This window comes from Nycticebus coucang, chromosome 4, assembly GCF_027406575.1.
Source record: "Nycticebus coucang isolate mNycCou1 chromosome 4, mNycCou1.pri, whole genome shotgun sequence".
In the NCBI taxonomy this organism is placed as follows: Eukaryota; Metazoa; Chordata; class Mammalia; order Primates; family Lorisidae; genus Nycticebus; species Nycticebus coucang.
The window spans coordinates 78,936,415-78,961,864 of record NC_069783.1 but is presented as its reverse complement, the minus strand read 5'-3'; the positions used below and the strand labels follow the sequence as shown (position 1 = coordinate 78,961,864).

At 40.0% G+C, this 25,450-nt stretch overlaps 1 protein-coding gene across 3 annotated transcripts in view; it reads right to left on the bottom strand.

Annotated features, from left to right (window-relative positions):
• CTNNA2 (catenin alpha 2) overlaps nt 1-25,450 on the bottom strand; it is a 1,130,561-nt gene that overhangs the window by 338,841 nt on the left and 766,270 nt on the right. The window lies entirely within an intron of this gene.

Below are 25,450 nucleotides of genomic sequence, written 5' to 3'. Positions count from 1 at the left end.
GGAGAGAGGGGCGCGGGTGGCCAAGGACAAAATCTGAGTGTAAAGTCAGACAAAATAACAAGAAGACTAGAGTTGCCATCTGCTGGAGGATGGGAAGAATGACATTTGACACTCAATTACTATATTAGCAAGAGCGAAGCTAAACTCACAAGTTAAAATCATTCCTACTGTCTACTGCCAGTTAAAGGATACAAAATTGTAAAGGTGTGTTATTATTTCAGCATGCAAGTTTTTGGATAGTGTAGAAAATATATACAGGAAACAAAACAATAGCATCCTAGTCCCCTAACTTTCATCCTGCCTACTCTCAGAAGGAATGGTGAATATTCTTTTGTGCCCTTTCAAATACCAGCAAGTTCCTTCAACATGTATTTCTGACTTTTACTGCTGAAGCTTTTAAAATGATGATGGGGTTTCTTCTATGACTATGCCTAGTCATTGCTTCCAGATTTTCTTTCTGCTTATGTAACATGACCAAATGCATGAAGCTCACTTAGGTTCAATATAAAGAGCACTGGACTGGGGATCAAAGCATCAGGTGGGTAATCTCAGTTTGCCTACCAGCTACCAATATCACCATAAGCCAATCGCTTGACAACTTTGGGTCTTGGTATTTTAAGCTGTAAAATTATAAATGCTATGGAGGATGGGCTACAGAATCCTAATTATCTCTAAGATCCTTTTAAACATTTTTTAGTGCTCAAATTTTGTACATCTATAAGCATTCCAAACTCTTATAGCATGTAGAACATGAATATTCAAGCTAAATTCTCATCATTGCTTCTACTAAATGCAGAAAAGCTGTATCTAATGGCCTGATTAATCAGCTGTAACCATCTTCTTTGCCAAGGAAAGGAAAAAATGTTTCCCCCCTTCTCAAATTATAGACAAAGAGCCAGTTATTTAAACGTAATTTCTCTGATGCTGTTTCTGTTGCAGCATCTGACATTCCAAAGTTCCCTGATTGGGAAAAGTATAAAACACAACACAACAAAAAAACAGTTTTAAGAATGGCATAGTTAGAATAGTAAGTAACCTCTAAGACTAGAAGCAGAAACTGAGCTTAAAAGATTCTCCTAAACTCAAATGTCTAGTGCAGGGATAAAAGGGATCAGAGTATTTAACTGGCAAATTCTGAAACAAACTCATCCTTCTTTCTGTAGCTACAAATCCTACATATCTACGCCATTCAAGTCAGGTGTCACCTTCACTCCAATCAATTATCGTCCCTTTCAGCCCAGAGTAATTCTTCCCTCCTGTAGAAACACTAGAGTATCAGTGTGTGAAAACCTCACTTGGCAAGACACAGACATTCTTTCCTTGACTTACTAATTTTACAAATGATTAATGAACACATTTTTACTGCCTTGTATTCTTCTAAGTAGAACAGAAGCATTAAGATTCCCTCTCTCATAAGGTTGATATTTTAGTTCGAGAGGGGGGAAACATTGTATGTTGTATACAGGAAAATAATATGCAGCAATAATATGTTCAAGGCAAAATATTAAAACGTGTGTCAGGATAATGACCTGATCCCTTCTTCAGACTAAGTGGGAAAGGAAGACTTCTCTGAAGAAGTAATCTCTAACTTGAAACTTGATCTCAAGACACAAAATCAATGTAGAGAAATTAGTAGCATTTCTATTAATGATCTAGCTGAGAACCAAATCAAGAAGGCAATCCCATTTACAATAGCTACAAACAAAAAATAAATAAAATACCTATAAATATAGTAGACCAAGTATATTGAAATATCTCTCTATGAGGAAAACTACAGAACGCTGATGAAAGAAATTGTAGATGACATAAACAAATGGAAAAACATCCCATGCTCACGGACTGGAAGATTTAATATATTGAAAATGACCATGCTGACCGAAGCAGTCTATAGGTTCAATGCAATCCTGACCAAAATAACAACATTAAGTTTCAAAGAATTTGAAAAAAAAATTCTACATTTCTTATGGAGCCATAAAAGAGCCTAAATAGCCATTGTGATCTTGAGCAAAAACAACAAAGCTGAAGGCATCACATTGCTTAACTTCAAATAATGCATAATGGTATAGTAGCTAAAGCAGCATGGTACTGATGTAAAAATAGACAAATATATTAATGGAACAGAATAGAGAACCCACAATTAAAGCCACATATGTACAGCCAAATGATCCTTGAAAAGCCAACAAGAACCTGCCCTGGGGAATAATGTTTTCAATAAATGTGAAAATTGGATAGCCATATGCTGAAGAATGAAACCGGACCCCTATCTCTCACCATATAAGAAAATCAACTTAAGATAGATTAAAGACTTGAATTTAAGACCAGAAACTATAAAAATATGAGAAGAAAATCTAAAGAAAACTCTTTTGGACATTGGCCTTGAAAAACAACTTATGACTAGGAACTGAAAAGCACAGGAAATAAAACAAAAAAAAAATAGATAAATGAGATTTAATTAAACATTAAACTTCCATACAGCAAAAGAAATTATCAACAGAGTACACAGACAATGTGTGTGAATGTGTGAAATTGAGATAATAGCTGCATCACAGCCAATAAAGGACTAATATTCAGAATTTACAAGGAACTCAAACAGCAATGATAGCACCAAAAAAACCCACTAAAAATTGGGCTAAGGATAGAAGTAAACATTTTTCAAAAGAAGATATACAAATGGGCTTGGCGTTCATAGCACACTGGTTACGGTGCCAGCCACATACACCTAGGCTGGCGGGTTCAAACCCAGTCCAGGCCAGCTAAATAACAACAACTGCAACAAAAAGAAAAGCCAGGTGTTGTGGCAGGTGCCTGTAATCCCAGCTACTCAGGAGGCTGAAGCAAGAGAATCACTTAAGCCCAAGAGTTTGAGGTCGCTGTGACCTATGATGCCATAGCACTTTACCTAGGGTGACATAGTGAGACTCTATCTCAAAAAAAAAAAAAAATAAAAGAAAGAAAGAAAGGAAAGGAAGATAAACAAGTGGCCAAAAAGCATATGAAAAATGCTTAGCATCTGTCATCATCAGAGAAATACAAATTAAAGCCACAGAAGATACCTTATATCAATCAGAATAGCTGTTATGAAAAAGACAAAAGTAACAGATATTGGAGGGGATGCAGGGAAAAGGGAACTCCATGCTCTGTTGGTGGGAGTATAAACTAGTGCAACCTCTATAGGAAAGGGTATGTAGATTTCTCAAAGAACTAAAAGTTGAACTACCATATAATCCAGCAATCCCACTATTAGATACATAAGAAAAAGAAATAAATATATAAAAAGACATCTACACTTGTATGTTTACTGTAGCACTATTCACAATAGCCAAAATGTAGAATCAACCTATGTATGTATCAACAACAGATTGCTTAAAAATATGGTAGATATACACAACAGAATAGTAATCAGCCATAAAAAAGAATGAAATCGTGTTTTTGTAGCAACATGGCTGGAACTGGAAGACATTATCATAGCTAAGACAACTCAGACACAGAAAGACAAATACTGCACATTCTCACTTACAAGTAGGAGATAATATTATGTACAGAAGGAAGCAGAATGTGGAATAATGAGAATCAGAGGGGTAGAAGATGGGTGAGGGAGTGGGTCACGGGAGGTTGTGTGGTGGGTACCAGGTGCATTGCTCCAGGGATGGATGCACTGAAGGTCCCGACTTTATCACTACACAATACTTCGATATATCAAAATTGCACTTGTACCCCACAAATACACACAAATAAAAAATAAATGAAAAATACAACAAAACAAAAACCAAGTTAGATTACAAAGCTATCTTTTTATTTATGTTTATTTATTTATTTAGACTCTGTCTCACTTTGCTGCCTCAAACTCCTGGGCTCAAGCAATTCTCTTGCTCAGCCTCTCAAGTAGTTGGGACTATAGGCGCCTGTCACAATGCCCAACTATTTTTAGAGATGGGCTCTCACTCTTGCTCAGGCTGGTCTCCAACACATGAGTTCAGGCATTCCACCTGCCTCGGCCTTCCAGAGTCCTAGGATTACAGGCGTGACCCGCCGTGCCCGGCCCTACAATGCTACTTTTTAAATAACTCCAGCCACTGAAAGAAAACAGTTTAGGATGAATATTTTAAAAAGCATACTTAACATGTGTCTCATCTAACTGTATATGTAAACCCATGTTATATCACCCCCCAAAAGAAACATGATGTAACTTAAAAAAATAATAATAATTGAAACTTGAGTGATCAGAAGGAGATGGCTATGCAAAGACGGGGGGAAGGACATTCACAAAACAGCTTGGCATGGGGGAGGAATCAAAGGAAGGAGTGAAGCTAGAATAGGGATAATCAGAAATAGGGATAGTAACAGCAAGAGAAGAGGAGGAGGAGGCAAACATCAAGAGCATCTGTAGTCTCAAGGTCATACTAAAAAAGGATTTTATTCTAAGGATTCTAAAAAACCAATTGAAGCAAAGAATTATGTTCTCTTTCATGTAAAACGGTCTCCCCACCTCCAAGAGTTAATGTCTTACTTTTTTCCTTTTAATTTTTCACACCTCCTAGCTCACCCAAACCTTTGCACATAGAAAGCTATTTAATAATTAGCTGCTGATTGGCTGGTTGATTGGGTAATATGAGAAATCTTTAAGTTAGTAAATATGTTAAGTAGGGACTTAACCCCAGGACATTCAGAAGACCTCAAGTTCACACTGGGGCTGAGGAAATGAGCTCAGCATGGAGGCAGCATGACCTCAGAGGCATGACTTGAACCTGAGACTCCTGAAAAGGCCTCAGGCTGGGTAGGAGCAACCCACAAGGAACAAGGGGAACCCCTGTCAGCTTCAAAGCAAAGTGCATCACTTAACTTTGGAGAGAGGTTTTCACTGTCCTTGTACTCAAGCATCACACAGCTTTAAATGAAACTTTGGAACAGGTAAATCTTTCATAATTCATGGTGTTCATGCTCAAAAGAGTATCTTTGTGTAAAAGGGCAGCCTGACTAATGGGGGGGAGGGGATTAATTCAGAGAGGTTACTCAGTATATTCTCTTTTGATGCAAGCCCCAGTGTTACATGCTCTCTTTTGACTGGAGGGGGAGATCTTGAATTACAGCTTTAAGGGAAGCCAGAGCAATCAAGACATCCTTAAACATGAAAACTGGGATGTTTCTAATGTTAGCTAAGACGGAGTAATATCTCTCTCTCTCTCTCTCTCTCATCCTGAGCTCTAGAAAAGGCAAATCCTTAGAAATTAGCAAAGAATTAGAGGGAAATATCATTCTCCTCCTTCTGCCCACTCTCACTGATCTAGGAGTTTTGTAAGCTATGATGGAAGGAACTTGTATCTTGAAACCCCAGAGAGCTGCTAGGACCTTTTCAATTCTCTCTGATATTTGCGGTGCTAAACCATACACATGAATTCACTAATAGCAGAGGAGAAAGAGGGGGAGAAAGGAGAAGGGAGAGAAAAGAAAGAAAAACACAAAGAAAGGGATTACGAAAAAGAACCAAACTATAGAAAGAAGAGAAGCTGGCAAGGGACAAGGTGATAAAAGACCACAGATTCTGAATGGCGGCAGAGCCTGTAACTTCCTAAGCATCTGGGACACAACAGGTTCTTTAAAGAAAGAAGAAAGGAATATAGGAAAGTAAGAGAGAAGTTGAAAATGTGTGATAGCAGGCAAACAAGATCCAAAAAAAAAAAGGAGAGAAGAGGAAAAAGCTTGAAATGAAGGTGGAGAAAAAGAAGGCGATCTGGGCAAAGATTTCTTTATCTTTATCAGAATCACCTGTTGGAGATCCGCTTCAAAATAAAGATTTCCAGGCCTTCCATTACCTTGAAGCTCAGCGTGGGGTTGGGGTGTAGCCCTGAAAAGCAACAAAAGTCAAAACCAAAACCTCTCCCAGGAGATGCATTGCACAGTCAGATTCGGGATCCCTTGAGCTAGATAAAAAGGCAAGAGAGGAAGGATGTCGCCAGTGGGCAGTGACAGGGCTGGTGGCAGCGCTACTACCATGGATAGCCGGGTACGTGGGGTGCTACTACAGGTCACCCACTTCTCTTCAAGGAGATGGCTCATTTTCAAGAACCAGGGTTCTCCTCCTGTTAAACTGGTCCCTCATTGTGCCTGTTCCCAAATCACATGTCCTTTGCCGGGAATGGCAAAGGCTGGATCTCAGAGGGACTACAGGGGAAAGGGAGATTCTCCTTAGCCAGTCGCCCAGGGCGGGGGCTGGGGCGGGGTGGGGAATATCCCTGCCCCACCCGCCCCGTCTCGCATTTTGAGGTCGTCCTGGTTGGTTTTGGAGTATGGCCCCGCGAGTGGCACCCAGTCGGGAGAGATTCTCTCACACGCTGAGGAACTAGCAAAAGTTACTGGGGGTTCAGAAAAAGGACATGGAGACGCTGGCCCCATCTCCCCCGACATGCGTTTGGGATCGTCTCCGTAACGCACGCAGTGGCAGGCGGCGCCCAGGGAGCGCGTGTGCAAGCGCGGGGCCAGGCTGGAGCATGGGGGCTCCCCGCCGCCTCCGCTGTCCCCACGCGCGGGATCCCGGGGGCGGCAGCCAGCCCCGCGGGGAACGCAGCCGCCCAGGCAGGGAACAAGTGCCTCTGGGGATTAAATCTACGTGGGCCCGAATTGTGTGTTACTATGACAATGGTAAATAGGTTCCCTGGCTGTCAGGGAAGTGGCTCCGTGCAGACAGAGCTGAGGAAGGCACCATCCCTCTCCAGTTCCAAAGTACACATGGACTCATTCATGGAACTGTTTTCAAGCCACATAAAACAAGGGACTTGGGGAAGCCAGTGTATTACTTAGTTGTAATTGCTGGGCATTTTATTGACAATGACCAATACTGAGTTTGATTTAGTGGCTCCAAATAATGAAAGCCTAGTAGTAGACTAGAAGGAAGAAAATTAAGCATGCTTATCAGATGCTCTCTTGAAAGAAAAATAATTTGCTAAGTATTCTTCTCATAAAGTGGTTCTGTGAAATTCTACACATACCAGGAATGGCTCAAATCTCATCTTAAAAAGTACTCCCACATTTAGAATTATGTTTTGTTCTGTTGTTGCTTTCTCAGCAAGAGGAATATCCACTCTACTCTGCAGCCTAATACAGTTTTTTTTTTTTTTAAATAAATAAAATACAGAGTACCTTCAGAAGAGCTGTAGCTTTTCCTAGAATATAGATTACCTACCATGCCAAAGCCAGCCTGGCAAAACATGTTAGCAGAAATAAGGTATTGATTAAATACAGTCACAGTAAAGACTAAACTTACATTAATATTTCCCACTGCTGGTGATTTAACATTTTATCATTCATCAGAGCCCACGAGTGCACATATACACACATTCCCCAAAACGAAACCTATCCACAATTAACTGGTCTTAGAATATATGGCCTTCTGATACATCACAAAAGATGGAATTTTTAATCCTAACATCATAGGCCTTAAAAAAATTATTCCACAATTTCCCTGGCTGTGGTTCTTTTACATTCATTTTATGAACGCATTGTATATCACAGATTATTTTAAAGTATGCTGTTCAATAAAGAAATAACATACTCAAAACAAAGTATTGGCTCTAACACACTTCTTTCACTTCATCTCTCCATGTACCTCTCTCAGCAGCTGTACTTTGCCCAATAGATCCTTCCCTGAAGTATTTCTTTTCCTATCAGCCAAGATTTGTTTGGTCTAAGACCTCCTCACCACTAATCAAGTGAGGAGAACCATCGCCCAATGGTTTTTTGTTTGTTTGTTTGTTTTTGAGACTGAGTCTCAGTCAATTGCCCCCACGTAGAGTGCTGTGGCATCATCACTGGAGTTCAAGTGATCCTCTTGCCTCAGCCTCCTGAGTATCCCGGACTATAGGCATGCACTAGCATGCCTAACTAGCTTTTTTTTTTTTTTCAGTAGAGACAGGGGTCTCACTCTGGCTCAGGCAGGTCTCCAACTCATGAAGTCAAGCATTCCATTCTACTTCCTTCTGGCCTTCCACAATGGCCTCCAGAATGCCAGGATTACTAGCATGAACCACTGCTTCTGGCCAGTATCTTTTTCCCAGTGCTTTCTACCCCATCTCCATATGAAAGCTCCAACTCTCTCAATTGAAGTTCCAAAGCCTCCTACCTTTCCTTTTTTTTCTCCAGGAGACCTTTTCATTCTATTTTACACACTGTAGATTTCTACCTGTAAGCTCTCAAATTCTTCCTTATTATATCTGTCATAAATTTTTATATATATTTATTAAATCATTTTACTCGGGGGTATGTCAGAGAAACTACTATGTCAAATTTATATTGACACTATTAAAAACTTCAATAAATATTTGAATGAGTGAATGAAATCTTGATATTGGCAAACTCTGATGGACTCAGTTCTCAATACAATTCCTAGGGTGATCCTTTTCTTTTCCCTGAAGAAATGAAATGTGGAGACAAAGTTTGGATCCAGATTAAAACAAACCTAATTTCTTTAGAAAAGGGGAAATTTTATTTTTAGTTTTTTAACCATGAAACAAAGTTTATTGAGGAAGAGAAAGATAGGTCTATAAAGGAAAAAATTTTACAAAGCAGGATTTGTTCACCATAGACAGCTAGCAGGCCTCCCTTGCCAGGACAAGTAGACAAAGACGCCAAAATGGAGAAATTTTAGGAATAATTGACATTTAAATATGGATTGTGTATTTGATAATATTAAAGAAATGTCATTAATTGGCTAGGATATAATAGCTGTATTGTGGTAAAAAAGAACATCCTTAAATGTACACATTGAATATTGAGGAGTAAAATGTTATGAGATCTGTGATAAGCTTTCTAAAAGGATAATGCTAAAGTGGCAAATATTAATAATTTTTAAGTCTAATCTTAATAATTACATCTAAGTCTAATCAAGTAATTTGTAAAAGTCACTTCTCCTCATACTACGCTTGATATTTATTTAATAAGGAAATGAAAGTAAGGGCTCTATCTCCACATGCCAGTCACCGGGAGGAAGGGTGATTTCAACCGGCCTGTTCCTCAGGCAGCTACTCTGTGAGGAAAGCAGATGACTGTACTGCAGTTTGGTAAAGGTAAATTGTGGTTCAGTGCAGAAGTGTTCCCTTTTCTCCGCATCCATGCCAACATCTCTGGTCTTGAGATTTTGTGATATAGGCTAGTCTCATTGGAGTTAGATGATATCTCAAAGTAGTTTTGATTTGCATTTCTCTGATGATTAAAGATGATGAGCATTTTTTCATATGTCTGAAGGCTGTGCGCCTGTCTTCTTCAGAGAAGTTTCTCTTCAAATCCCTTGCCCAGCCTGCGATGGGATCCCTTGTTTTTTTCTTGCTGATGCGTTTGAGTTCTCTGTGGATTCTGGTTATTAAACCTTTGTCAGAGATATACCCTGCAAATATCTTCTCCCATTCTGAGGGCTGTCTGCTTGCTCTGCTTACTGTGTTCTTAGCTGTGCAGAAGCTTTTTAGTTTGATCAAGTCCCAGTAGTGTATTTTTGAAGCTGCTTCAATTGCCCGGGGGGTTCTCCTCATGAAATACTCACCCAGACCAATTTCTTCAAGGGTTTTCCCTGCATTCTCCTTTAGTATTTTTATAGTTTCATGTCTTAAGTTTAAATCTTTAATCCAATGAGAGTCTATCTGCTGGTGGGAATGCAAATTAATACATTCCTTTTGGAAAGATATATGGAGAACACTCAGAGATCTAAAAATAGATCTGCCATTCAATCCTGTAATTCCTCTGCTGGGCATATACCCAGAAGACCAAAAATCACAACATAACAAAGATATTTGTACCAGAATGTTTATTGCAGCACAATTCATAATAGCTAAGTCATGGAAAAAGCCCAAGTGCCCATCGATCCACGAATGGATTAATAAATTGTGGTATATGTATACCATGGAATACTATGCAGCCTTAAAGAAAGATGGAGACTTTACCTCTTTCATGTTTACATGGATGGAGCTGGAACATATTCTTCTTAGTAAAGTATCCCAAGAATGGAAGAAAAAGTACCCAATGTACACAGCCCTACTATGAAACTAATTTGGGACTCTCACATGAAAGCTATAACCCAGCTACAACTTAACAATAGGGGGAAGTGGGAAAGGGGAGGGTGGGTAGAGGGAGGGGGATCGGTGGGATCACACCTGTGGTGCATATTACAGGGGTATTTGCGAAACTTGGTAAATGTAGAATGTAAATGTTTTGGCACAGTAACTGAGATAACGCCGGAAAGGCTATGTTAACCACTGTGATAAAAATGTGTCAAATGGTTTATGAAGCGAGTGTATGATGCCCCATGATCATATCAATGTATACAGTTATGATTTAATAAAAAAAAAAATGCCAAAAAAAAAAAAATTGTGGTTCAGTCCTACAGATAGGGACAGGAACTGCTGGTGTCAATGGAGAAAAACAGAAGTGGGTAACCCAGCAAGGCCTTGTCCATTATAGATCCCACTTGGCTGGGAAACACTGTTATTTGGCCAAAGAGAAGGGGAAAGGCAATGCTAAATGCTAGTTTGCTTTTAATAGCAGTCCTTACAAAAATGACAGTAACAATAAAAACTCTCAGGACCAGGCGTGGGGGCTCAGGCCTGTAATCCCAGCACTCTGAGAGGCCAAGGCGGGTGGATCCCTTGAGTTCATGAGTTCCAGACCAGCCCAAGCAAGAGTGAGACCCCATCTCTAAAAAAAAGCTAGCCAGGCATTGTGGCAGGAGCCTGTAGTCTTAGCTACTTGGGAGGCTGAGGCAAGAGGATCACTTGAGCCTAAGAATTTGACATTGCTGTGAGCTATGATTTCACAGCACTCTACTGAGGGTGACAAAGTGAGACTCTGTCTAAAAAAAAAACTCACAACTGTAGAATATAACTTTAAAACCAACTATATAAGTACTATCGTTTATTTCATTAAAAGTTGCACTATGAGGAAAGAAAATTAATCCTATTTTATAGACAAAAGAAATTTAGATGATAGTTAACTTTATATTTACTTCTGAGTTACTTAAAAAATGTTAAATGGATGAAAAATCAGTCCAAGATTAAGGCCATTACTAAATGTCAGAATTAGAGCAAGATTATCATGTGATATTCTTCTTATTACTTTCTAACATTCAATGCTGCTCTCATCTGTTCCCAAAATAGTGGGATGAAAAACCTTGCCTCATTTCCTACCAGCAGGTTCCAGGAAGAGCCACTCTCCCTGCTATAGAAGGATCCAGTCCACGAGTTGTCACTGTCTTTATGCAGAACATCAAATGTTTCTGGAGGACTTTTGAATATGTCTTATTTTAATCCTCCTGACACCACTCCGGTGAGGTGGGCAGCAAATGCCATGTAGTTTACTTTATAAATCCAGAATTCTTATTACAGCCAGGATGATGTACTAGGTGGGAATAGAATGACAGCAAAAAGAGGAATTCTGGAATTGGAGACCCAGATACAGTCTTACTATATCCACATCACCCAAGTCACAAAGCCCTGCTATTCTTTTTCACCCCTAAGAGGTTTGGAAAGTGCAAAAACATCAAAGTAAACAGTACTTTGCTCTCCATGATGCTGAATAATATCCGAAGCAGTATGCTTGGATCTCAAAAAAGATTTCTGAAGCCTTTGCTATGTTCCCATCATATATAGGAGAGATGGACTATTCCGCATATTATGTAATGATCCTCTCGCCTGTTTGGGCCTGAAGAGATGTGGCCAGCTGGGCCATATGCCAGTCTCATTTTGTTGAACAACTATTTAATTGTTGGAAACAAACAACAACAACAATAAAACTGGTTTGTATGCATCAGCCCCGGTTAGGTAATTATATTCCAAATTGGTAGACATCCTTCAAACATCAATTATATTGAAGTTAAGTAGATGAATTTAAATTCTTTCAGAGAATTACATGTTTCTAAAGTGAGTACTTACCCATATAGGGTTATTACTACTTGGACATAATTAACCTGTGCATATGGTCGAAGGAACTGAAGATGATTATTTGAGCAGAGGGCACTGAAACCAGACAAGACTCCCATCTGTGATAGGGTTTGATAAAGGGTGAGAAAAACAGAGAGGAATCCTTAACATCCCCTTCCTTTAAACACCAGTGATGGATTGTTAAAACATATGCTAACACCTCTTCTAGGACCATGCTGATATTGCCAATGTTGAATGTCTAGTGTAAGGTATCCCAATAAAAGCAGAAATAGTGAAATGGCTTACTTTGGGGTTATATCTCCTGCTTACATTGCCCCATAAGCAGGTTGGAAAAGAATCGCTGGCTATCCTGAGACTGTTTACAGCCCTAGCTTCAAAAGAATCGCTGGCTATCCTGAGACTGTTTACAGCCCTAGCTTCAAAGGACAGATCAAATATGATTTTTCAATGGCCTGTTTTTAAAATTACTTTGTTTCAGTGTCAAAGGCAGAGTTACATTACAGTTAGAAAAACACCCACCACATAAATAGGTTAGAAATAAATGCCTTTGAAACAAGCTATCACCTTTGCCTTGAGTATCCTCTTAGCTTCCTGGCCCTTGTTAGGTATTCTAAAATGCACAAATTCATGAATGTCATATGCAAACGGATCTTAGAAATCCTCCACTCCAACTTCCACTTGTATGCATAGAGTTGAAGTTTTCCTAAAAAAAAATCACTAGTAAATGGCAAAAACAGAACTTAAAAATAGATCAACTCTATGACTACTATACCAGAAATACGATCTGGACTTTTTCCTAAAGAAATTTCAACCCAAAAGACATGAATGAAAAAAAGGAGGGGGGTGGAAAGGGGGTTCTGGGTATACAGAAACAAAGAAAGAACAATTTAAGGTCGTGTTTAAGCAATTTAAGGCAGATCACTTATGTTTTATATAAGTAATAGTTCAAAGAGAAGCATCAATATGAACTTCTGGGAATATGATTATCCAACTAGTAAGTGAACTCTTTGTAGGAGAAAATACCCCCATTTTTTTTTTTTTAAACAGAGTCTCACTACATCACCCACTGTAGAGTACTGTGGCATCACAGCTCATAGCAACCTCAAACTCTTGGGCTTAAGCAATTCTCTTGCCTCAGCCTCCCAAGTAGCTGGGACTACAGGTGCTGCCATAATGCCCAGGTATTTTTTTCTTGTCTTTGTCATTGTTTGGTAGGCCCTGGCCAGGTTCGAACCCACCAGCCCCAGTGCATGTGGCCAGCACCCTAACCACTTAGCTATGGATGCCAAGCCACTATCTAAAATATTTTGTATCTCTTAGCACTCAGCACAGTTAATAAAACAGTAAATACCCACTACATCCCTGAGGGGATGAGTAGATACAGTGGTATATGGATTTGTGGGTGGATAGGTGTGTGGTCTAGAGTGAAAATGAGGGCCCTTAGAAAGAGGGTGGAAATTAGAAGGAGTTAGAATCAGAGGAACAGTGTGGAGTCTAGAGGATATGAAAATAAGCCAATTATTTACCCAGAGGCTGTTGAGATAAACAACCTGCTCACTGAGGCAGAAGATGCTTAGTAAGAGGCAGCAGATGATGTGTGGGACACTAACATCTGAGCATGGTGAAGCTGCTCGCCACCTATTCCCATGACTTCACTGGGTTATGTTTAGATTGGTGTTGTGAGTGCAGGGAGAGTTTGAGAAACTTGTTAATGAATCCAGACTCTCACATACAAAATGAGATTTCTGAATGTGTGTGGTCGTCAGTATGCTGTTCTGTTCTTTTTCTACACAAACAGAAACAGATGGTAGGAGGGGGCCAGGAGGAGTGGGAATCCAGGAGGAAAGTTTGAAGTGCCCCATTTCCCCTCTTGCTGGGTCTAACCTTGGGACAAAGGAAGATTTTAAAAGAGTCAAGTTTGGCTTTTTCAGAGTCAAAAGGCTCACAGGTATCCACCCTCTTAGCTGTCTCATAGAAAAGGATAAATATAGACAAATCACATGACATCATCCATACCAACTATGTTAAGCAAAGTGACTCAGGTTTTCTGTGCCTTTATATTCTTATGTATGTTTGGAAGATGCTAAGGTCTCATAGCATCTTAAGAAATAAATGAAATTACTATATTAAAGGGCTTTGATTTAGTGCCTGACATAGAGTAATCAACCACTTTGCGTGTATCAGGTTTAATAGAGGTGATGAAGATGCTGGTGAGATTTATAAAAAAGAGGCTTGATTCTTCAAGGAAGTGTGCCTCGTGTTCAAAATTCTCCTTCCCTCATCCTGCTCCCATCTCCACGCCCATCTCACTCACTGCAGCATGCTGGCCACTTTACAGCCTCTCCTTCACAGGCTGGCTTCAGTCTCAGAGCTGGGGCGAATGCTGTTCTCTCTGCTTGGCACATCTCTTGCAACTTGAAGCGGCTGCCTCTTGCTCATCATTCGAGTGTCAACTCAAAGAACACCTCCTCAAGGAAGCCTTGTCATTAAATAAAGCAGATCCCTCCCCTCAACATCTCACTTCCACAAGGTTCTATTTTAATTTTCCCTTGATCAGTATCTAAAGTTGTCATATATATCCGTTTGCTTACAAAGTTATTCAATCTTGTTTATTACTGTGCTCCTAGGTCTAGAATGTGCCTGCATATAGTAAGGGCCCGATAGTTATTTGTAAACTATTGCTTGGCTGGCTGACTGACAAGAACAGGACTCCAAAGCATATCCGGTTCAAACAACATTAGTGATAACTTCAAAGAAGTTGTCCCATTCCATAAAAGGAATATCTGACGCAAACTTCACACAGAAGGACGCATTAGGTTTTAGTGCAATTCTCTCTCTCTCTTCTTCTTCTTCTTTTTTTTTCAACTTTGAGGTGAAATGCAAACTGGAGGTGGGGGGCATTGGAAGTTGTAACAAATTTTCTCCATTAAAGGGGAACTCAAAAATTGAGAAAAGCTACAAGCGTTTTAGATGGCACTTGTCTGCATTTGGTCTGGTGAAATCAATTCGTATTATGGAAGCTCAGCATCCCCTTCCTATTTTTTCCCCTTGCTTCTGGAGTATGAAGTGAAGAGAATCTACCAAACTGCAGGATGCTTGTGCTTCATACAAATTTAGACCAGCAGCCTGTACATGCCAGATGCTTAAATTCTCCTGGTCTTATCACTTGTATAAAATTTTAGAGGACCCAGAGACTTACACACACTCTAGAGATATGGAAATTGTGGAGTAAAGATTGGAAAGTCAATCTCTGAGCCTTCAGAAAATAAAGGTGCAATTGAGCAATGGTTCAGGAATATAAAGTCAGTTTAAGTATAAGCCTAGCTGCTGCTACTTTAAAGATTGCTCAAACATCTAAATGCTGCTTCCTAGTTAAATACAATATTTTTAAATATTTATGGACTGTTACCTTAATTTTTAAATTTCTATTTTTATAAAAAGCAAGGGACAATTGAGCAGAAAATGTTAAACTCTCTCTCTCCCGTTATTCATGCTGTGAAGCAACCTGTTTTACTGTATAAACCTGTGTTTGTTCTATTTCAATTGTGCAGAAGGAAATAGTTCTGCCACCTTTAAAAATCAAAGATCTATCACTCAACAGGAGAACATAGCAACCATAAGAAAGGGAATTATGAGAAATAGCAAAAAAGAATGCAGTGCTTTTATAACCTTATGGGGCTTATGGATCACTTGGGGAGCTTGTAAAAATGTAAATTCTGCTTCAATACAGTATGCCTGGGGTGGGGCCTGAGACCCTGCGTTTCCAACAAGCTGTAAGTGATGCCTGTGCTGTTGGTCCTCAGTGTTTATGGATGATACTGTTGGGTACATATGGCCTGAGAAATAAATCACTTTAGAGCACCTCATACTTAGAGTTATAGCGACATTAACCTATTTTACTTACTGCTATATTTAATCTGCAAAAACAACCATAAATTCTTGCCCTCCCATCAAGAGATGGAGCCTATTTTTCTGCTCCTTGAGTCAGGTTGACCATGGGATTAGCTTCAGACAACAGCAATTTGCCAGTGGTGAGGCTTGGAAAGTGTTGGTGCACTGGGACTTCGCTCCTGCTGCTCTAGGAACCTTGCAATCAACACACAATTGTGCCCAAGCTAGCCTGCTGGAGGATGAAGCAAAATTTGGATGAGAACCCAGGTACTCCATTTAAAGCCGACAGACTGCCAACTGCCAGCCCTGTGAGTGACGCCACCCTAGAGCCTCACATCCGCCCCTAAGTTCTCAGATGATCACAGACATGTGAGCAAGCACAGTAGCTCTCAGTCAGCCTGGTCTCCACAGATCTCCACAGCTGACACACAGAACCATGAACTAAATAAAACAATTACTGTTTAACCATCACATTTGGGGTGTCTTTGATTTTGCCTTTTATGCAGCCTATAAAGTAATAACTGCTGAAGGTTCCATGAAGAGTGTGCGTAGCAAGTGAGGCCATTTATGCTTATGATTCTTTTTCCTTCTTGTCTTCAATATATATAGTATCATTTTGCCCTTACATAATAGAAATTGGTAGAAGTAGTTACTGTAATAACACTTTAATAATTTTTTCCCTGTTTTTATAATTCAGTTTATTCTACTATGGTGAAGACTTGTGCTTAGAGGTCAAGTCACTTGCCCAAATCACACAGCTTGTAAATAGTAGAACATTTTCCAGCTTAATACAAAACCAGGAATTTCAAGAAATTCTTTTCACTAAGTTATTAGATGTCTTTGATTTTTCTGTTAAAATGCAAACACATATTTGCCTCTGAAGGACATGATCTCTAGCCATCACCTCGTTCCATGTTGGAGAAGCCAATAGAAGGTCTATTCACCAAGGAATAATCTCACATTGATGTGAGGTGCCAGTCATTGACACAGGTCCCCTACAGAGACAGCATCCTTTTTATACTTTTTTTATTTTTCTTTTTTGCAGGGTCACTCACTGTCAGGCATCCTTCCCCCCAGTGTGGTTAGTCCCTTACCATCTGGATGTCCTCTCTGAATCTATCAATTTTCAACTTCAACCATAGTTTTTTCTTTTTCCCAGCCATGTGAAAAAAACATATTAATGAGCCTTGCAGGGCCATGCCTCTATATTAAAGGCTGCTTGGAAATACGAGGGAAGTATTTCTCAATTTTATCAAACTGTCCCCCCTACTGAGATGAACTCTACCTCTTCCATCCCCTCCTATTCTTCCTTGTTGCAAATCACCTCTTAAAAGAGACTTTGCAAACTGGTATTCCTCATGCTACATGCAGCCTGTAGAATCACGCTCTTAATAATAAAACGGAGTCTTTTGTTGTTGTTGAGATAGAGTCTCACTTTGTCACCCTCTGTAGAGTGCTGTAGCATCATAGCTCACAGCAACCTCAAACCCTTGGGCTCAAGCGATTCTCTTGTCTCAACCTCCTAATTAGCTGAGACTACAGGCACCTGCCACAATTCCCAATTTTTTTTTTTTTTATTGGTGGTGTTGTTTGTTTGTTTAGCAGGCCCAGACTGGGCTCGAACCAACCAGCCCCGGTGCATGTGGCCAGAGCCCTAATCACTGAGCTATGGGTGCTAAGCCAAAAACAGAGTCTTTAAAAATTGGACTTAGAAGACCTTTAATCAAAACATGCATTTTGTAGGCAACCCAGGCCCTAGCACTGCCTTTCCAGCTGCTTCCCCATCCACATTATCTTGCTGGACTGTGAAGACTTTTAATTGTACATGGGACGTATTCCAATCTTGTTATGGATTTGCATCTACTGCTTCTACTATAACCATGAAGCACATCCCAGGGATCCCCTTATCTGTATGTCCAGCCATAAGGTCTGTTCAGATGATCAACAGCTTATTCTCCCAGTGTTAGAACTTGTTTTCACACCTCACTCTTCCTTGCCCCCCATCTACCCTATGGCAATCCATTCAATTGAAATCACCTTTCTTAGAAAAACTATTTAAAATAGTGTCAATTCCACTTTGGAACTATTATTGCACCTGCCCTACCCTAGCCATCTCTACTATTAATATATTCAGGCCCACAAAATATCTCACAGGCAGATGTTGTAGCCTCCCCACTGCTCTTCTTGCTGCCAATATCCTTTTTCTTCATTCATGCTCAAGATGATCATCAGAATTATATTCCTTTCAACAGCAATTTGGAAATCATATTCCAGGCTGAAAGTTTTTCTAATCTGGCTCTAAACTAACATGCTGGTCTCATCTCTCCTTGCCCCTCTTCCTTCACACTTGTGCTCCAGACACCTGATACCTCTCGGAAGACTTAATATTTTTTCCACAGACTTTGCCTGCTGACGAGAGTGGCCTTCTCCACCTTTCCATCTAGTCAGCTTCTCTTCCTGTCCTCCCAGCTCCTCTGTTTGCCCTTGCTAAATTAGTGAGAGAAATCTCTCCAACCACAGCTCATGTGTACATCTCTGCTGTGGCACGAGGACCAGATGGTTTACTACTCATCACTTCCACGCCAGATCTTAGAACACTGAGAGCAGGCACCATATTTTATCTAACTCTGCATTTCCTCAATTAAACCCCCATCTGACTTAAAATAACCTAACAAAAACAAATAAGAACAGCAACAAACATGCATGTTAAGTAATTAACAGGCATTCTCAAGGTTCCTGATTAAGAAGTTATTTCCTGAGAAGTGGAGACAGTTTAAATGAAGAGATAAATACATTCAATGAGGCAGGTTAGTTTATGCCAGAAGACTTGTTGCTTATGCATGGTGGGGGATTTCTTATACCAAAGAGATCTGCAACAGGAGGCCACACATAAATGGCATTAATCTGCGTGACTTCAACTACAAAAGTTTTAACCTTCCTGGTTAATATTTTGTGACTATAAGTCAATGTAATATAGAGGCTTTTTATATTTAGTCAGATTCTGTAGGCTATTGATTAGGTAAACATCCAGGCCAGTTAATAAACTTAATTCAAAAGGAGTTTTTATGAACCTAGAACTGTGCCAAACCCCAGGAAGAAAAGAGGGCCATATTTACTATTGCTATTTGGTGATTCTTATGTCCTTTATATATGGCCTCTTGTATCTGGACTTTTGCTAGCTTTAGAGGTAGATATTAGAAGGACCTAAAAGCAGAAAATAACAGGTTTGTCCTTAGGGAGTTTCATCTTATCTGTGAGGACAAAGTTAGCAACATCTATGAAATCCTATAAAACAAAATAATTAAGTATCAAAATATATCAGAAACAGAATTCACCATAGAATTAAATTGGTTCCATTATTTGTGACCAGGATGAGGAGGCAAGATTTGCTAATACCAAGCAGAGGAAGTGTAATTGTCTAGCTATCCCCCATGATTTCTTAGGCCCAAGAAAAAACAGGTTTCCCGTACCAATGTTCGGCTATAATGCTTGAGATCTGAACCTTAGAATTGCTTTTTGGTATGGTGATAGCCAATTTAAAGTCAAATGTACCTATAAACTACAATTTAACAAAAGTTTTAAAAACTGTGCTAGCCCATTGGATTCATATTAATAGATATTCCCAAATAAATAGATATATCAAGAGATAAAAGGGTGAAACCACAAAAAACATGATTTCTTATGATTAAGATAGTATTTTGTGAATCTGGAATAAGAAAGCAGAGTCTTGTGCTTTTTGCAAGTGAATTTGAATACTGTCACTCTCCACAGAGCATTTGAAGTAATACTAGCTTAAACCATTTTCAGATATAAATACCTTTGTGAAAATAATTTGGCTGGCCTGCTACTTAATAAGATGCACTAATTGAAAGCTCATGAACTCCCAGAAGAAACCTTGAAGGCCCCAAAGTCCAACCCTCCTTCTGCAGTGGAAACTGTTTCTGAAGGATGAAGTGAGGAAATAGGTATCAGAAGGGAGAATGGTTCCCAGGTACCAAGAACAGACAAAGGCAGAGATCTCATTAGGTGCATCCAGGAGAGGGTGCCAAAGGTCATTTTAATTTGTGGGATGACGGGATTTCTAATGAAAAGAGAAAGAAAGAAACAAAAGAGCTATTGAGAATAAAAAGCGTACAATTATTTTTGGTAGGGGGGACAATTTAGCATTGTGTATTTCAAGTCTCTTAAAAGTCTCCACCTTTTGAATACTAATTCCACTTCTACAATCAGCATTTAAGGACATGGGCACCCACATTTTTAAATATAATGATGTTCTTCACAGCATATTTTCAAATGGGTAAGAAACAAAAACAACCTAATAGTAAACAAAGGGGGACATATCCTTAAAGAATTTATAGCACATACCCAGAGGTTAATAGTTTATCTCTGGGTAGTTGAATTTTAGGTGGCTTAATCTTCATTTAAATTTTTCTTTCATCTTCTTTTCTTTATTTTGTATTTTTTCTGTAGTAAGAGTGTCCATGAGCAGTAAGCACATTCCATGGTGTAAGACTGGCAGTGGTAAGAGAGTTAAGGAGTAATGTAAGTAAATGGCATAGTTTTTTCTGGGAACACAATTCTAATGCACCTGCAATCCACTTCCCCTCTCTGCTGTCCTGGTCCTTCCACAGTTGTATGTGTGAAGGGAAAAAATACTGGGCTGCCCCATGGGATCAATCTCTATGCAATTCTTCCTGATTTGGGAGTCTGCAAGCAAAGTCTTATGCCAGATGTCAGAACACCATTACCATCTAGGATAACATAGAAAGAAACCAGCCAAAAGATGCCTGTCCCTAGACAATGGGATTGTAATAGATACAAACCTTGCATTCTATGTGTTTAAAATCCAATGAGAGAGAACATATAATTCTAAAAGTTTGGTTTTTTGAAGTTGCGCCACCATTTAACATTTCTGTCCCTTCAATTGCTCCATTATAAAACTAGGGAATCCATGATAAGTAGGTTTCTGTTGAAGGTTGAAATTTGTAAGTGCTCAAAATTTAATGAATTACCTGAGGCCAATGGTTAGATGAAGAGTTGATTCAATGGGTTTGGAAAAACACCTACGATTCTGCATTTCCAACAATCTCCTGGGTTCCTGGTCTCATGCCTATGCTTTTGAGTTGCCAGACTAATATACACGACTTAATTTTTTTTTTTTTTTTTGGCTGGGCCGGGGTTTGAACCTACCACTCCCAGTATTTGGGGCCAGCACCCTACTCCTGGAACTACAGGCACCACCCTAGATGACTTAATTTCATTCCTCAAAAGTATCCTTTAAGATAGCTATCCTTAGCCCTATTTTGACTAACAAAGTGGGTAGGGTCACACTGACAAAAAAATGGCAAACCAAAAACCCCAACTGGGATCTTTTTATCTCCAGGATGTTTAATGTCCCTTTTAGTTCTATACTATAATTAGAAATCACAACATCCATCCAAAGTGAATAGGACCACAGGACTGGTAAATGATAAACTGCTCATGGAGTTCAGAAGAATGAGGGATCACTTTACATAGAGGGCTGAGGGTCAGTTAAGGAAACAGAGTAGAGATATGACATCAACCTTGAAAGACAGGATGAAGGTAAAGCAAAGATGGAGAGAGTATACAACAACAGGTGCACCTCACCTGGTGTGATCAGAGCATGTGTCTATACAGAGAAAACCTGGGGAGAGGGGCCCAGGACAGCAAGGCAGGCCTGATGGTTCACCCCCATTACTGACCTTATTCGCTGAGCATGGAAAGTGCTTTCTCAATGCTATCTGTACCACTGCCTCATTTTTAAGAGGAGGATAAAGTTTGATGAGTAGAATGACCTCTCCTTTCTGACCCATTTCTCCTAAGCAGATCTCCTGAGAGAAGCCTTAATGAAGGCTCTTACTCTTAGGTAATACATCTTCCCAGGCACTCTGGAAAATGCCAGCTGTATGGTGTGTGCCCACAGAAACAACAGACTTAATTCTGTCCTTTTTGAAATGATGATTCCCACCCTCCCCCAATTCCTCTCAATATTCCCTTTTAAAGAAAAGCCATGGTTCACTGCTACTGAAAATTAAAGACAACAGCATAAAGATCAAGGTCCAGGATAGTGCTAGCGATGTCAGAGCATTAAAATCACCACTTGAATTTCTCTTTCCTTGAACATGGACAAAGACTTTTAATGGAAAGCCAATCCCCAGAATGCAGGTTCATTTCAGACTTTTTGTGCTTGCCTCTCTTTGATCACAAATTATTTTAACTAAAATGAACAAGCTGGGAGTGGACTTCAGTTGAGAGGAACCAGGAGAGATAGCGACATACCAGAAAAAATAAAATCATATGGAAACCCCCCACCAACCGCTGTCACAATATGGAGTACCAAGAAAAAGCAGGAAGGTTTATGAGGCACGGGCTAATTTATAATTTGAGGAGAGAAGAAATTCATCAACTCTCCCTCCCGAGGATCTCTTCTGGCCGCTCCTAACTTGCACCCAGCTTGCTCCAGAAGCTTCTCTTCCACCTCCCCTTAGCTCCAGATTGTGTTTAGGCAACCAGATTCAGAACTCTCATACTCCAGTCTTCTTTCCCATTTGCTAAATCAACATTTTCAATATACCGATTTTTTTTCTTAGCCCAGATTGGGGATCTGGCCTTACTTCCCAATTACATGTTGACATAAAGACTTGGAGTAGCATCCTTGGTGCCCTGCTAACTGGAATTGCTGTTATGGTGGTTCAGCTAGATGGCTCAAACTCCTTCCTTACACAAACACAAAAAATGTCAAGGGTATTTTTAAAATATGCAAAGCCTCACTCATCAGGTGTCTCATACCAAAGAATACATCTGCCAACAGAAATTTGCAGTTAGCCAAGAAGAAGAGGTGGACCAAGTATATATAACAGCTACATTATATATAACCTGGTATATCAGACATTTTCACAAGATAGGTGAAAAGATATAAAAGAATAAACAAAGGAAGAGAAAACTTTAGGTGAGGTCTTCTCTCTTTTTTTGTTGTAGGGTTTTTTTTTTTTTTAGTTGGTTGGACACTTAGAAGCATGAAATTAAAACGCGTGAAAAACAGCCATATCAACTTGGTGTGGTGACTCAAAAGTTGTCGTTTCTTGACTTAACTTTGCTAAAACACTTGATTCATGTTGTTCTTATTTAACCTAATTTGCATTGATTTAATCAGTGCTGGTATGTTTTAAATACATAATAAATTGAGATTCTGCAACTTAGATGACTTAGAATAGCTAAATTTCAATAATGCTCATCTCAATCTGTTAATGTATATGGTTCTGCCAAAGGGTTTAAAACTGTAGAAAAGATGCAAACTTGCCACATTAGAGGTGGGAAAGTTTTAAAGATACCATACAGCTGAAGTGATTTTCAGGATAATAATGTGAAAAACAGTGGATGCATATGTATATGTACTCTGTATATGAATGTGTATGTGTGTGTATTACAGCTTAATAGCCTAGAAGCTTCTTCTACGTTTTAGGTATAGCATACTTAGAAGAAAACTCATATATAAATGCAGTGAATTTAATTTTATTCTCTTTCTTCCTTGCCAACACTCAACTCTTTTCTGCCACCCTGTACCAGCTCTACAAATCAAGTGACATCCAAAGTGGGACCTCTTCTTGCCCATTTGGCAGCCTCTGTCACTACTTTGCCAAGCCGCCTGCATTAGGAGGGTTTTCTTCCTAGCAGCCATAGGGATTGGGTGGCTTGTACTCACAGCACTGACAGAGTGGCTGGCTGCTGTTTACCCCTGCCTGTCCCTGCCTGACACCCCTCCCCCCACCTCCCAACCTTTTAGATTTTATGGCTCAATCAGCCAGCCTGCTGTTAGGAATAATTGTCTTGGCTAGAGGTGGAAACACTTGGTGGTGGATTTGTTTGTCTGTCTGTTAGAGTGTTCTGCAGAAACTTGAAAGTGCCAGGATGAAACCTGCAAATGTCCAGTCCAGAGGTAGGAAAAGGAGGCAAGAGTGACAGAGAGGCAAGCCTCAAGAATGGCAAAGGAAGAACAGCATTTTGAGTGGGGACAGCCAAGAAACCATCTGTGCCAGCAGCAAGCTGTGTGACCCTGGATAATCCCCTGACCTCTCTCGACTTCAGTTTTGTCATGTGCAAAATTAAGGGGGCTGATCTTCTAATGTCTCTTTTGGCTCCCAAGATAGCGTGTGATGTCTAGGACACCTCAGATTTGTATTCTTTCCAATTAAATGATGCATCTCCGAAATGAATGACCAGGCCAGAGCTCAGACGAATACAAAGTGGAGTGATTCATGCCCCTGTTCATATAGCTTTTCCTGAAAAGTACGACCACTCTTTGGTGACTTTGATTTCATTGGTCAGTCTCTTCAGCTTAGATGCTAAGGACCAATCCAGTTACTTGCCCCGTCTGTCTACCCTGGTAATCCTCCCTCATTCCTATCAAAGTGAGCACAACCACACATAATGCCTACTTATTCTGAGTTCCTTAGAGGCAGAAATGATAGGAATTCAAAGAAAAGAGCTGGAGATTTACATTCGACTGCCTCTACCACCTCCTTGAGCATCTTTCAAGAAAAAAAAGGCTTGCCCACACTCCAGCAAGCTTTCTCAGCTATCTTTGATTTGTATTTTAAACAGATGACCAACAGGTTCATGACAATAGCAAGGCAGACCCCCTCCAGACCAGCTGGAACAAGAGGGAAGGAGAGCTCGAAGTAAGAACTCTTATCTATAAATAATTGTGAATGGAAATAATGACGCAAGAGATTCTGCTCATTCTTAGAGGGAAAGTAGCGCAACTTAGTACATTCTCAAAGATTGATCAGAAGTCTGTTGTACGGAGAGGGGTGGGCTTCATTATCACTTAAACTACCCTTTCTTTACACATTCTCCAGTACCTTCTCCTGAAGTGGAGTGCACTGCAGGGCCCCAAGGTACCATGGACAGCTCTAGTCAGGGTGCGCCCTCCCCATGTCAGACAGCAGAGTCTTTCTTCAATCCACCCTGCACTCCGTAGATATTCACCCAGACTGGTCAAGACCCCAGAGGAACTCAGGCATCTCTATACACAGACATACCTTTCTGCCACACTGGAACTCACATCAGGAGAACTAGGCTGGCGTTCCAAACTGGGCAGGATTGAGAAGCATTCCCCTATCCACCTCCAAAAAGGACTGGCTGGCTGCAAAATTCCAGTGCCTGAAAGGGGGAAAATCTCAGCCAAGCCCCAAATCATCGCCTTGCCATGTCTTTCCCCAAGTTGCTTTTCTAAAACAGAGGACCAAAATGTTGATTTCTCTACAGATTCCTACGTATCTCTTAACACGCAGACAGCCTTGGGGGGTGGGGGGTGGTATAGGAATATATATATATATATATATTCCCAAAGGGAAGGGGGAGAGCGCAAGATATTTCAGTTTCTCACTTGGAAATATCTCCTCGCTGATGATGCTGCCCTCCCTCCTTCCTCCTCCCTCCTCCTCTGTTTTTGAAATATGGACAAAAAAGCTGAAAGTGTTTTCCGTTTCATCAAAGAATATATATTACTTTAGTGGTTCGGTAAAATGTTGGTTTTATGCCCACCCCTTTTCAATCTGCCCATGTCTGAGGTGCTGGCGAAGACGCACAATCGTGAGCAGCTTACGACACGCAGTGAGCAG